Source organism: Bidens hawaiensis, unplaced genomic scaffold (assembly GCF_021521415.1).
Source record: "Bidens hawaiensis isolate Kalapana, Puna unplaced genomic scaffold, B.hawaiensis_p1.1 tig00001920_1, whole genome shotgun sequence".
Taxonomy (NCBI): Eukaryota; Viridiplantae; Streptophyta; class Magnoliopsida; order Asterales; family Asteraceae; genus Bidens; species Bidens hawaiensis.
This window is the reverse complement of record NW_027491107.1, coordinates 3,190,807-3,203,148: the sequence shown is the minus strand read 5'-3', so window position 1 is coordinate 3,203,148 and position 12,342 is coordinate 3,190,807. Positions and strand designations below refer to the sequence as shown.

At 37.7% G+C, this 12,342-nt stretch overlaps 1 long non-coding RNA gene across 1 annotated transcript; it reads left to right on the top strand.

The window, feature by feature from the left end:
- Positions 1-1,189: 1,189 nt before the first annotated feature.
- LOC143599499 (uncharacterized) lies at positions 1,190-2,342 on the top strand. Its single transcript, XR_013147297.1, has 2 exons — positions 1,190-1,230; positions 2,129-2,342. It is a non-coding gene; the product is annotated as an uncharacterized LOC143599499 (long non-coding RNA).
- The last annotated feature ends 10,000 nt before the right edge of the window (positions 2,343-12,342 follow it).

Genomic DNA, 12,342 nt, shown 5'->3' with positions numbered 1-12,342 from the left:
CCCCCCCCCCAAGTATAAATACTAGCTGAAGGCAAAGATAAGAACCAATGCTTTGTTGCATCCTTCAAGCTAAACTGGAATACGACCATTTTCACTTCTTCCGCGGTAAAACCCCGACTTAAGATAAGCTTCACTAATTTTCAGGTGTGTCAGTTTGCGTTCCTCCGTTGTAACAACTCGAGTTTTCAAACTAATATTCTATATCCGTTACCCGACACGCTTTTATATTCGGGAAATTTTACCAAAAAATATCACGTTATTCACGTTAATATTATTTTATTAATAATTGTTTATTATATTTTATCAATATATATAAATAACTTTGATTTATATTCAAAATATACCCTAAACTAAACTTTATTCTATATTGCTTCCACATAATCTAGAGGGACCGGTTTGCAAAATATGGATATCTTAACCATTTTACCCATTTACCCATTATCCAACCAAAACCCGTTTTTATCCAACCCGAAGACCCGTTTAGTTTTCTTGTAGCATAATACTCGTTCAAATCTTGGAATTTATATAAGATTAGTATTTTGTATACTTATTGCGGCCTAACCGACGTAACAAATTAGGAAAACAAGATTAACATTATGCGAATTAACTAATATAGCGTAGCCGTCTTATACGTCCTAGAAATACATCATGCAGAAACATTAATAAATCAATTAAAACGCATATACGTTGCTGGATACACAGATATCATTAACCCTAAGTTTGATTTCACTTTGCGGGCTTACTGATATGAGTTTTTGATCATGGTTGAGCCGTCTGATCTTCGTTATGATACACCATCGATTTAACATCTTACCGGGTAATTAGTGATACAGTTATGTTCGTTTTGTGTTGTTCCTCGTTAACCCTAACCTTAATTTGGCAAAGCATTAACGAATCGATCAATCGGATTTTTAGTGTTTATCAGTCAATTGGGTTATAGCAGTTGTTATATTTAAGTTGTTGTTTATGGTTTTAAATCATCTGCTGGTTTGGGTGGGTTAAATCTCCGTGCCGGCTGCCACCTGGGCTCAGTTTTTATTATTTTGATTTTTCAATTGTTTTTAATGGTTTAGAACTATATTAAAAACAATTGTCGGCTACACTCTCATTATCACTATTCATCAATGTATCACTTTTTAAGACTCATGTTTACACCTGTATACAAGTATTCTATCTCTATCAAACCCTATCTCTCCCTCTCATGGGCCGAGACTCATTCTCTAATTTTTAGTTCCTGTTTCAACGAAGGTTCAATTGCAACAGGTATGACCTCCCTCAATCGGCGGTTTAAATTGTTGATTGTTAACGTCGTCCATGTTTAATTGTCGCTTGGTTTAATTAATCAGCAGTTCGTTTGGTGAATTGTATAAATAGAAGCATGAACCGTTCAAATCGAAGTGTGCAGTTTGCGTCAGGTGTCGGGTTTATGCTTTAGGGCTTCTATTGCATGCTAATTGTTTTGGGTTTCATCTGTTAATCAGCTTCGGTTTTAGGGTTGTCCCAAGACTATGCTTACTTTCGCTGTCTATACGCTATGTGTTATTGGTAATTGGTTGGTTGTATACGTATATGTTGGTTCACCTTTTCTGTTAGCACAGGTTACGTATTTCAGTTTCGGTCTTAGCATATTTGTTGCTTTAGCGTTATCGGTTGCCATTTACTTGATGTATTTTAGGTTGCTCTTTCTGTTATTATTTTGGTGTAGGACCTTATAAGTTATTTATGATGTCTTAACTCTAGGAAGCATGCATGTAGTTGCAATTATTTATTAGGAATGCCATACGGGTCTGCACAATACATAGGCTATACGCCTTTAACGCAGTCTCGACGCTGGCCTTCCGTGTTTCTTGCTTCCACCTCTCATCTGTTGTTGTATATGGATGTGGTTATTATGTTTTGAACTTTGTGGTGACTTATTTTGTTATGATGAGCGTTTGGTTTCTACGTCAATTAAGCGTTAGCTGAGATATAGTCAACGCTGTAAAGTTGGTCATGTTAAGCTTCCCTCTTTTGGGGCATATAGTCTTACTGTCATTGACTCCGTATTTCGGTCACAAATAAGTTACAATAACCTCTGTGCTCTGGACGCATTTTTTCAATTATATTTCTTCTTTTTGATGCTTGAAAGTTATGACATGTTTATCATAGTTTATTCATATATGTGGAAATTCCTCCTGGTGGAGTTGATGGCATGACCAAGCTTTCTTATTATGCATGAAGCTGGGGATGCTGCATTTTAACTTTTGTACATACAAGTTGTGTACTTATATCTATTGTGCACCTAAATATGACATTACAGAATGTGTTATATTGGTAAATGGTTATAGATATGTTATTTTTCAGCTCGCATGTGGTGTAGGGAGACAAAGACTCAATCAGATCTAGGTATGTTTTTTGCGATTAGTGTATGTCAACTACCTTTAAACACGCAATCATGCTTGCGCGCAGCAACGCGCGCGTACAAAACCTTGTTAACATTAAACGTCAAATAAACGTTATTTTTTTATCGATGTCCATAAGCTAGGTTCCCGTTAACTAAGCTTTTTACAAGTTTTTGTGTGTGTGTGTGTATATGTATATATATGTGTGTGTGTGTGTGTACTGGTATTCTAAGTACTTATTAATAATAATCAAACATTATTTTATCAAACCCGAAACCATTACTTCTCGTTGTGGAAACGACTTTATAAATTTGCTTATATTCATTTTAGATATATGTATATATATGATGATATATATGTATTATTATTTAAACAAAATTATAATCAATGTATTTTAACGTATTAAGTATATTTATAAAGTTAGATCTTTGTTAAAGATTTCAAGATATATATTGTAAGATAAATACATATTTTTAATGTTTGTATTAAATTATATGATACATTACAAGTTATATTTATATATGTACATATTTATAGTTGCGTTATATTTAGTTAAATATTATTTAAATAATCATATAATTGTTTCAACTCATATTTATTTATTTAAGCTGATAATAATGTTTTCACCATCACAATAAGTTCAATCGATCAAGCAATGACCATTCTAATCACAACATAGCTCAAATTATCTCGAAATCTTAATTCATTAAATTATGTTACATTGCTTATAATTAATTCATATTAATATTATTTAACTATGAATCCTTGATGGTATATCTTGTAGGGTTTACTTTTTCTTATCATCCTCATTTGTATTTCGTTCATCTGATCAGGTGAGTAATCACTCCCCTTTTTACTTATTTTAAATCTTTTGGGGACATATGCGTATTTACAGTATTTATCTATAATCTAGTATTCAAAACCGCAATTGTTTAATACTTGTGTGTATATCAGTTTATGCCTAACTTGCTATTTTCTTACCTGCTTTATTTGAATACATTTTGGAGAGGTCCAACATATTCACGTAATAGTATGATCATACGACCGTCGTAGTGGTCGGCGTCTGACGCATTGACAATGGTTTCACCGACATCTCATTCTTGGTAACCAATGCCCCTTCGCATGGCAACGGTTTAGCCCTTTCTTTATGGTTTGCTTGATTGTTTATATGCTATGGTTTAACTGTTTATTCTCACAAGAACATTTTGCATCTTTCTTTATTATTATATATTATTACTGTTGTGTCTTAAACTGGTGTTTACTCACTCAACATGTGTTGTTGACAAAAATATATTTTATACGCATTTGCAGGTTATCAGCTTGCTTGTTTAGCAATATGAAGATCATGTAGAGATGCCCTTTTAGGATACAAACTTAATTGATCATTGTTGTAATTTCTTTATACTTGATGTACTTAATTGTAATTGTTTTACTTAAATAAATTAAATAGATATTGTCATTTATTAATTTGCATGATAGTGATCTAGGTATTCAAGTGCGGGTTCACGGGAACCCACTGAGTTTCGGATTTTATATATAATACCTATATAAAATATGAGAGTGAACCCACATATATATTTTGAGTGAATCAATACCTAATTGAAATCATGGTCTAGTGGTAAACACACTATCTTATCACCCTAATAACCAGGGTTCGATTCCCTTTGCAATTACATTTTTGTTAACTTTTTTTAGCAGGTCATTAGAAGGGTGACCATCTATTTTATAGTATATTGTAAATTGGGTTATTAATTTATTATGGAGGAATTAAAAATGGTTGATGTTTGATCACGGGAGACTAGTCCCTACCTCATGATGCATTGGCAAATTTAGTTAAGTGGTAAATGGAAGACTATAATATTTCCATTGGAATCATAGGAGTTGTAGTTTATTTTGCAAATAAGTTGTGTTCGTTTTCTATGTTTGTTGTTTGTTTGTAACTTGGGTGTCTAGTCTCTGACTCTATGGCTAGACATGTTTCGTACCCTTAACCAGTTCCATTTGGCCGTTTAAAAAAAATTAGTGATGTTAAATTGTTAATGTGTTGAAGCTTACTTGGCCCGTATCGTCGAACCGACCCGAATATTAGCGAACTTTAACCGACCTGAAAATTAGTGAAGCTTACCCGACCCGAACCGTCTAGCTGACCCGAGTTTGTTTTTGTTATTTTATGTTTGGCCTTATTAAACTAGAGCGTTTAAAAAAAGTGAACCCACTCGAAAAAAATCTTTGATCCGCCACTGTCCATCATCACCCTTGTGGTTTATATCTTTTTATCACATTGTAGTTGCATCCATGTAGTTTTTGAAACATTCAATTTCCTTCCCCCTAGTCTTCATCACCTCCACCACCACTATCAACACCATCCCCCTGTTGGTTCGAATTAATTCGTCTACAATCGATTTATGTTATAATTTCACCTTTGCAAGTCTATTCTTCCTTACATACCATTTTGATTTGTTATCTTGATTTCTTTTTTATGCAATCAACTTATGTGTGCTTCTAGTGGGTTCTTATAGTCTTCACCGTAGTTATGGTTCACTATTAAGATAAGAGATTCATGGAAATCACCAATCGATCTAAAAAAAGACCTTTGTGCGACCCACCACCACCACCACCTAAGGCTAGCAATTTAAACATTATACACGGATACACGACACGAGCCTACACGACTTTAACAGGTTTCGGGTATGGGTTTTACAGGTTTCATGTACTAAATAGGTAGACACGAATCGACCTGCTAATTTTCGTGTCTAACAGTTAAGTATAGTTACTGATTAGCGTTTTTATAAATAAGAATACATAAAGATAAAATATAGTATATACCCTAAATAGTTAAACCTAAATTTTTATACCAAGTAGTTGAATGCAACGCACATCATTACAATCCAACATCAAGCCGACGACGCACAAACCCTTCTCTAATTCTTCTTCTTTGGATCTCAGTTAGTCTGTTGGTTTCCCCTCCACATCTCTGGTAGTTGCAGCTCTTCGATTCCTCGGTCTACCTCTCACATCTCCGATTCTTTGGCAGTTTGGCATCCCCGCAATTACAGCGACACCACCGATATTAATAAGTTCGTGCCTTATTGTGTATACCTCGTATTAAAAGATTTGTGTTTGGGTTAGGGATACATGTACATGATAAGTTTTCGTGTCATGTACATGTATACATGTTTTGTATTCGTGTCTTGTCATGTACGGGTAAACACAATATACCAACCCTACCACCGACACAAACACCACCACGGGAACCACTAACACCATTGTCACCAACAATCACCCCTTTTGTGAACTTATATTATTGTAATGAAATTAGTAAAATTTATTATGCTCTAATTTAACTAAAGTTTCCTCCTAATTCGTCAATCGCTTTATTGTTAATTTTGTTCTTACTCGTTATCTGATGGCAAAGAGGTGGATTTATTGGGTGTAATGCATTTGATTGGTGATAGACGGCGGTGGCTGTTGGCTAGCAGTGGGAGGTGGTGGCGTCGATAATGACTGATGAGGGATATATAGGTGAGGGATGCATGTTGATTGGGTAGTTGTGAGGGAATGATGCAAACTGATCAAGAGTATAATATAAGGGTGAAAAGCTGAGTTTTCCTCTTAACTTAAAACCATTAGTCGATAGAGGGAGTCAAACCGACACGACCCAAAAACCAAGGGGACTCATACGTATCATTTTGACTCTCATAGGTTCAAACGTGGCTAGCCCGAAAACCACAAGAACAAATTGGAATTCACTTCACGCTATTTTTATTAACTTTATAGCCAAATGGTGCGCCGATGTTTGAAGTTTCAAATTTTCCTTGGAGGTTTTTCAAACATGTAACATCACGTAAATTTCGGGTCAAAAATGTCAAGTTTCCAAAGTATAGGGACAAATTCTGCCATTTTCCAAACTCTAGGGACTAAAAGTGAAAAATCTGTTTTCTTGACCTATCGCGCTACGCGAAAGGTCAAGATAGACCCCCATCGCGTACCGCGATGGGGTGTCTGACAGATAATGACACGTGTGCCACGTGGCACACGGTAGCAACACCTGCCGCCACGTGTCACCACGTGGCAACACGTCCGCCACGTGGCTCGGCGCCTGCCACGTGTCACCACGTGGCTGGTCTATATAGCGGTACGCGATAGGCCTGCCAAGTGACCCATCACGTATCGCGATGGGGTCCAAAAATGGCTATAAATAGGAGGGTTGCGGATTCATTCCATCTCATCCCAAAAACACACACATTACTCTCTCACTACTCTCTCTCTAAACCTCGTAAAGCGTGCCCTCGATCTATCTCGAAATCCGTACCCAGTTACCTCGTTTTCCGTACCCTACACCTCGATAAACGTGCCACTTTCCGACGACGTCCCGAGTAAAGAGAAGGTGCTGCCCGACATCCCTATAACTACCTCGAAGTACGTGCTGGTGTCTCGATAAGCGTGTCGAAGCGAAAGTGTTGATTGAAGTGAGTGTTGAAAAGCAAGCGGCGTCGAAGTGCTACCCAAGTGTCTAGGGTATTTCTAAGTCGAGCAAGGTAGGCATAATGCCCGACCAAAATAATAATAAAATATTACAACGGCTTAATACCCAAGTCGATGTTATTCTCGATAAATAAAGAAATGAATAACAAAGAAAATAAAGAAAGAGAAATAATATATATATATATATATATATATATATATATATATATATATATGAGTATATATATGTGTATAAATATTCTTTGTTATAAAATATATTATTTAAGTATAATGAGTATACTTAAATAATAAAGAAAAGAATGTGTTTCTTAAAGAAGAAGAAACGTCGGGTTTTTATGAATAAACTAAAGGTTTATAAATTATTCTTAAAACTAAAGCTTTTGAAGTAAAATGAGATAATGAACTAAATGTTCATCGAGATAATTAAGACTAGAGGTCTTAAAGCCGGATCGTGTATACAACTAATGAATGTTATACTCGTACTATAGGTGCAAGATAGCAAGAAGAGATCTACGGACGGTGTTGGAAGCCGATCCTATTGAAAAGGTGAATACGCCCCACTTTTACAAACTTGTTTTCAAACAAACAAACGTGTTATGTGTAAAACTTTACATGAGGCTACGTGTCTCTAAAAACATTATAAATAAGAGTATAAGCCAGCCCTCAGGCTATGGTATACGTTTCTCTGGATCCTTACATATGTGGAACGCGGTGGGCACATCGCACCACGCTTGGTCACGACCTCCAGCCACGATGGGCCGGACCTAAGTTACGTCCGAGTGGGGAATGGCCATGTGTATATTTATGGTACCCAAGTTATGTCATAAACGCTGCGGTGTTTCGCTGAGGTGACCTAGTGCAGAGACTCGAGTTTATAATGATTGTTTTAACTTGATTATTCCTAAGCCAAGATGGGTCGAGACTTACGTGGTCTTGAGGGGTAATTAAGTAAAGAAAATATTTTAGCGTCAGCATATTCACCAGCATTCGTTGCTGACGTATTTTAATCACATTTTGCAGATGATCAAGATTAGAGCTTGAAGGACAAAGAAGCTCTAGAATCCGATGGCTCGGATAATTTTGTGTAAATATTAAAACATGGTGGTTTTGTAAACTAAAAACAAGTAAATACTAAACGAGACTTTTGTTTCGTCTTTTGTAATGTAAATATTTTATATTATCGATCCTTATGTTTTTATAAAGACTTCCGCTATAACCCGTTACTCTGATTTATTTACCAATATGGTACCAACTATGGATCATACCCCTAGGCCTAGAATGGGGGTGTGACAGGTTGGTATCAGAGCCATCGACCTTAGCGAATTGGGTATCATAAAACAATGCCCAAGCTTCAATTCAAGTGTAGGAAATATTTACTTGTTAATGTGAATAGGGATAAGATTGGTTGGTAACCCTTTCTTTCCCTCTCTAAAATCTATACCACTCAAAAGATGACTTATGAAGAATTAATGGAATATTATGACAAGGAAGTAAGAAGAGCAAAGAAATATTACAAATTTCCACAAGGCGTCATGAGTAAAGATTACATTGAATCATTTTTCAACGAAGAACACAAACAAAACCCCAACCCAAGTCCAATATACCACCTAGACAACACTCCACATGAAGTATACCAACCCCCAAGGCATTCAAGCTATCATCCATCAAGCCTTCCTATGTATCAACCTTCCGAGATACCGACATACTATCCTTCTGAAATTCTCACCTATCATCCATCCGGAAGTTCAACACAATTACCACCGAATCCTCATCCTTCATACGCTTTCCTCTCTAACTTACCAATCAAGGAGGAACCGAAATCTTCTTCATCCGACTGGATGCAATGTCACTCCGATCAACAAAGATGGCATACCGGCACTTCAGCTATGGATATTGCTAATTCCCGTCTCAACGAGCAAGGACCCTCTCATAAACCCAAGATGAGAGTAACGATTCCTTATGAGAAGATCCACATGCCGGCAATGACTGAAGAAGAACCCGAAGAGGAACCAGAAGAAGAATCGGAAGAGGAACCGGAAGAGGAAACCGACCCCGAGGAAGAATATCCGGACAATCTAAATGAAGTAACCACACCGGAGGAAGAGCAACACTCCACTCCGAACTATGGCTCTGTAGGTCCATACATGAAATTTCTTCATGAACTCAAGGGAAAAGCGTCATCAAGTTTCCCACCATACCAAGGCGAAATTCCATCCATTGAAGAACATGCCAATGAGATTCGTGAACAGAATGAAGCAGCCGATGCATTTTTCAATCTACCCTCTGAAGAGACTGCAACTCCATACCCTGATCCCAAGAATCACTACGACATTGTGATGATGGGTTACCGCGACCCACCTCCAAGTTATGGGTATCCGACTGACATGCCTCAGTCCCAGGAGGAGCATTTGGATCGAGCCTTGCACGAAACTGATGACCTTAGGAAAAAGATTGTTGTGGATGAGAAGAAAAAGAAGAAGATGGGAGACAAGCTTCTTTGCAAATGCAACAAGCTCACCAAAGTTATGAAGAAGTTTATAAAGAATTAAGAAAATGAAGATGGTGTGTTTAAGAAAATAAAGTTTATGTGTGTAATATAGTTTGTATGATATGTGTATCATATGTAATAAGGATAGGATCTATAAGTTTGTTGTAACAAAAATATTCATATCATTTATGATATGTATATGAATGTGAAATAAATAAATTTGTATAATAAGAAAAGAAATGTGTTAAAATTTCAGATAAAAAGAATAAAAGATAAAAATATGTCTCAACAAAGTGATAATCGAGAGGCCTCCCGAAAGGAAGCCGAGAGACGCGAAGTGAAAGGGAAAGGTCCTGAAAAGAAACAAGAGGAACCGATTCCCGATAAGTACATGAATCAAATACAACAAATGATCAGAAAAGTTGTTCGAGAAGACTCTGAAAATAGATCACGATCTAGACAAACAATACACACTCAATCTGAAAATCCTTATCGAAAATCTGTTTCCAAACCTCGTATTCGACCTTCACGTGAGGAAGAGGGTGTGCATGAATCAAACGCTGATGTAGGGGTTCGTAAAGAATTTAAGAAACTCAAGATAGGAGGATGTTCCTTTAAAGACTTTAAGTATTACGGACCAAAATAATTTCATGGTGACAAGGGAGCCATCAATACCGTAAGGTGGCTTGAAGAGATGGAGATGATTGTTATCACGAGCAAATGTACGGAAGAGGAGAAGATACAATATTCGGCCTTGATGTTCAAAGGTGAAGCACTGGAGTGGTGGAACACATTGATCATGAGTCGAGGAAGGGAGGTAATGTATGGTTTGACGTGGAATGAGTTCAAGGAGTTATTGATGTCCAAGTTCTGTCCGATGCACGAGACAGATCAAATTCAAACTAAGTTTTTAGCTCACAAGGTTGTCGGAACAAACCTTCGTGAGTATAACACGAAATTTCACGAGTATTGCCGATTAGTTCCCCAGCTGGTTACCCCCCGAGTCTAGCAAAGTTTCACGTTATATATGGGGACTACCTCGTGAAATTCGTGATATGGTGAGATCGCACTTGCCACAAACCGCTGACTCCTCGATGGAGTTGGCTGGGTACTTGATGGGCGGAATGATCCGCAACAAGGAGGATGATAGAAAGGTTGTACCGACACATGACTCAAGAAAGGGTGGAGATACCCGTTTCAAGGGTAAAGATCAACGAAGGTCTAGCTCCAACCTCGGCATCCCTCAATGCAAAATTTGTAAGAAATATCATAGAGGTAGATGCAACCTTGCTTCACGAGTCTGTGAATCATGTAACCGACCCGGGCACGCTACGGCCGATTGTTGGAAAAAGAAGATGACCTGCTATAATTGTAAGTAGATGGGGCATCTTAGCTTCGAGTGTCCCAAGAATAAGCCCGCGACTGGTGGTGCGGGTGGTAGCAGTCAGAAGAATGAGCTCAAGAAGGGCAATGCAAGGGTCTTTGTCTTAGACACAAAGAAAGCGGCCGACATGCCGGAAACAATTACCGGTACGTTTCTTGTTAACAACGCTTATGCTAGAGTCCTGTTTGATTTGGGTGCCAACTTAAGTTTTATAGATTATAAGTTTTGTAGTCTATTAAACGAACCTTTAATCAAACTCAATAAAACTCTAAGCGTCGAGACCGCTAATGGCGAAACCATTAAAATCACCGAAGCTTTAGAAAACGGAAAAATCTTATTAGCCGATTATGTTTTACCTATTCTATTGTTACCTATGACTTTTGTTGGTTTTGATGTTGTATTGGGTATGGATTGGTTATCCGACAACCATGCTCATATCCTCTGCAATAGCAAAACCGTTGAACTTCAAGCCCCGGATAAATGAACTATTCGAATTGAAGGGGATAAAGATGCTGGCCAAGTTACCCTAATCTCCATGATAAGGGCTAACAAATGTTTGAATCAACGATGCTTAGCATTCATGGCCTACGTCACCGAAGAATCAAAGCCCAAAGAACTTAAAGACGCTCCTATTGTTTCCTAATATGCCGATGTATTTCCCGACGAACTCCCCGGCATTCCTCCCGATCGTGAAGTAGAGTTTAGGATCGATCTCATTCCTGGTACTGCTCCGATCGCCAAGGCTCCGTATCGCCTCGCGCCAACCGAGATGAAAGAACTGAAGAAACAATTGGACGAACTTCTCGAGAAAAGTTTCATAAGACCTAGTTCATCACCATGGGGAGCGCCAATACTATTCGTCAAGAAGAAAGACGGATCCATGCGGATGTGCATCGACTACCGAGCTCTCAACAAAGTTACAATCAAGAATCGATATCCACTTCCCCGAATCGACGACCTATTCGATCAACTCCAAGGTGCTAGCTATTTTTCAAAAATTGATCTTCGTTCTGGCTATCACCAACTCAAAGTTCAATCCGAAGACATTCCAAAAACCACTTTCCGAACAAGATATGGACATTATGAGTTCACGGTTATGCCGTTTGGACTTACTAATGACCCAACTGCGTTTATGGATATGATTAACCGTATCTGTAAGCCTTACTTGGATAAATTTGTTATTGTCTTCATTGACGACATACTTATTTACTCTAATCTAAGGACGATCATGAAAATCATCTTCGAAGAATTACTTGAAATTCTTAGAACCGAGAAGTTGTACGCCAAGTTCTCGAAATGCGAGTTCTGGTTGCACGAGGTGAAATTTATTGGTCACATCATAAACGTTAATGGTATTCAAGTGGACCCCGCTAAGATTGAAGCTCTCTCTAAGTGGGAAATTCCAAAATCGCCAACCGAAATCTGAAGTTTCTTGGGATTGGCCGGCTATTACCGTAGGTTCATCGAAAACTTTTCTAGACTCGCTGTTCCTCTAACTTCTTTGACTCGTAAAAACATTAAGTACGAATGGGGAACAAAGCAACAAGAGGCATTCGATATACTTAAACAAAAGCTTACCCAAGCTCCTATACCGGCTTTGCCAG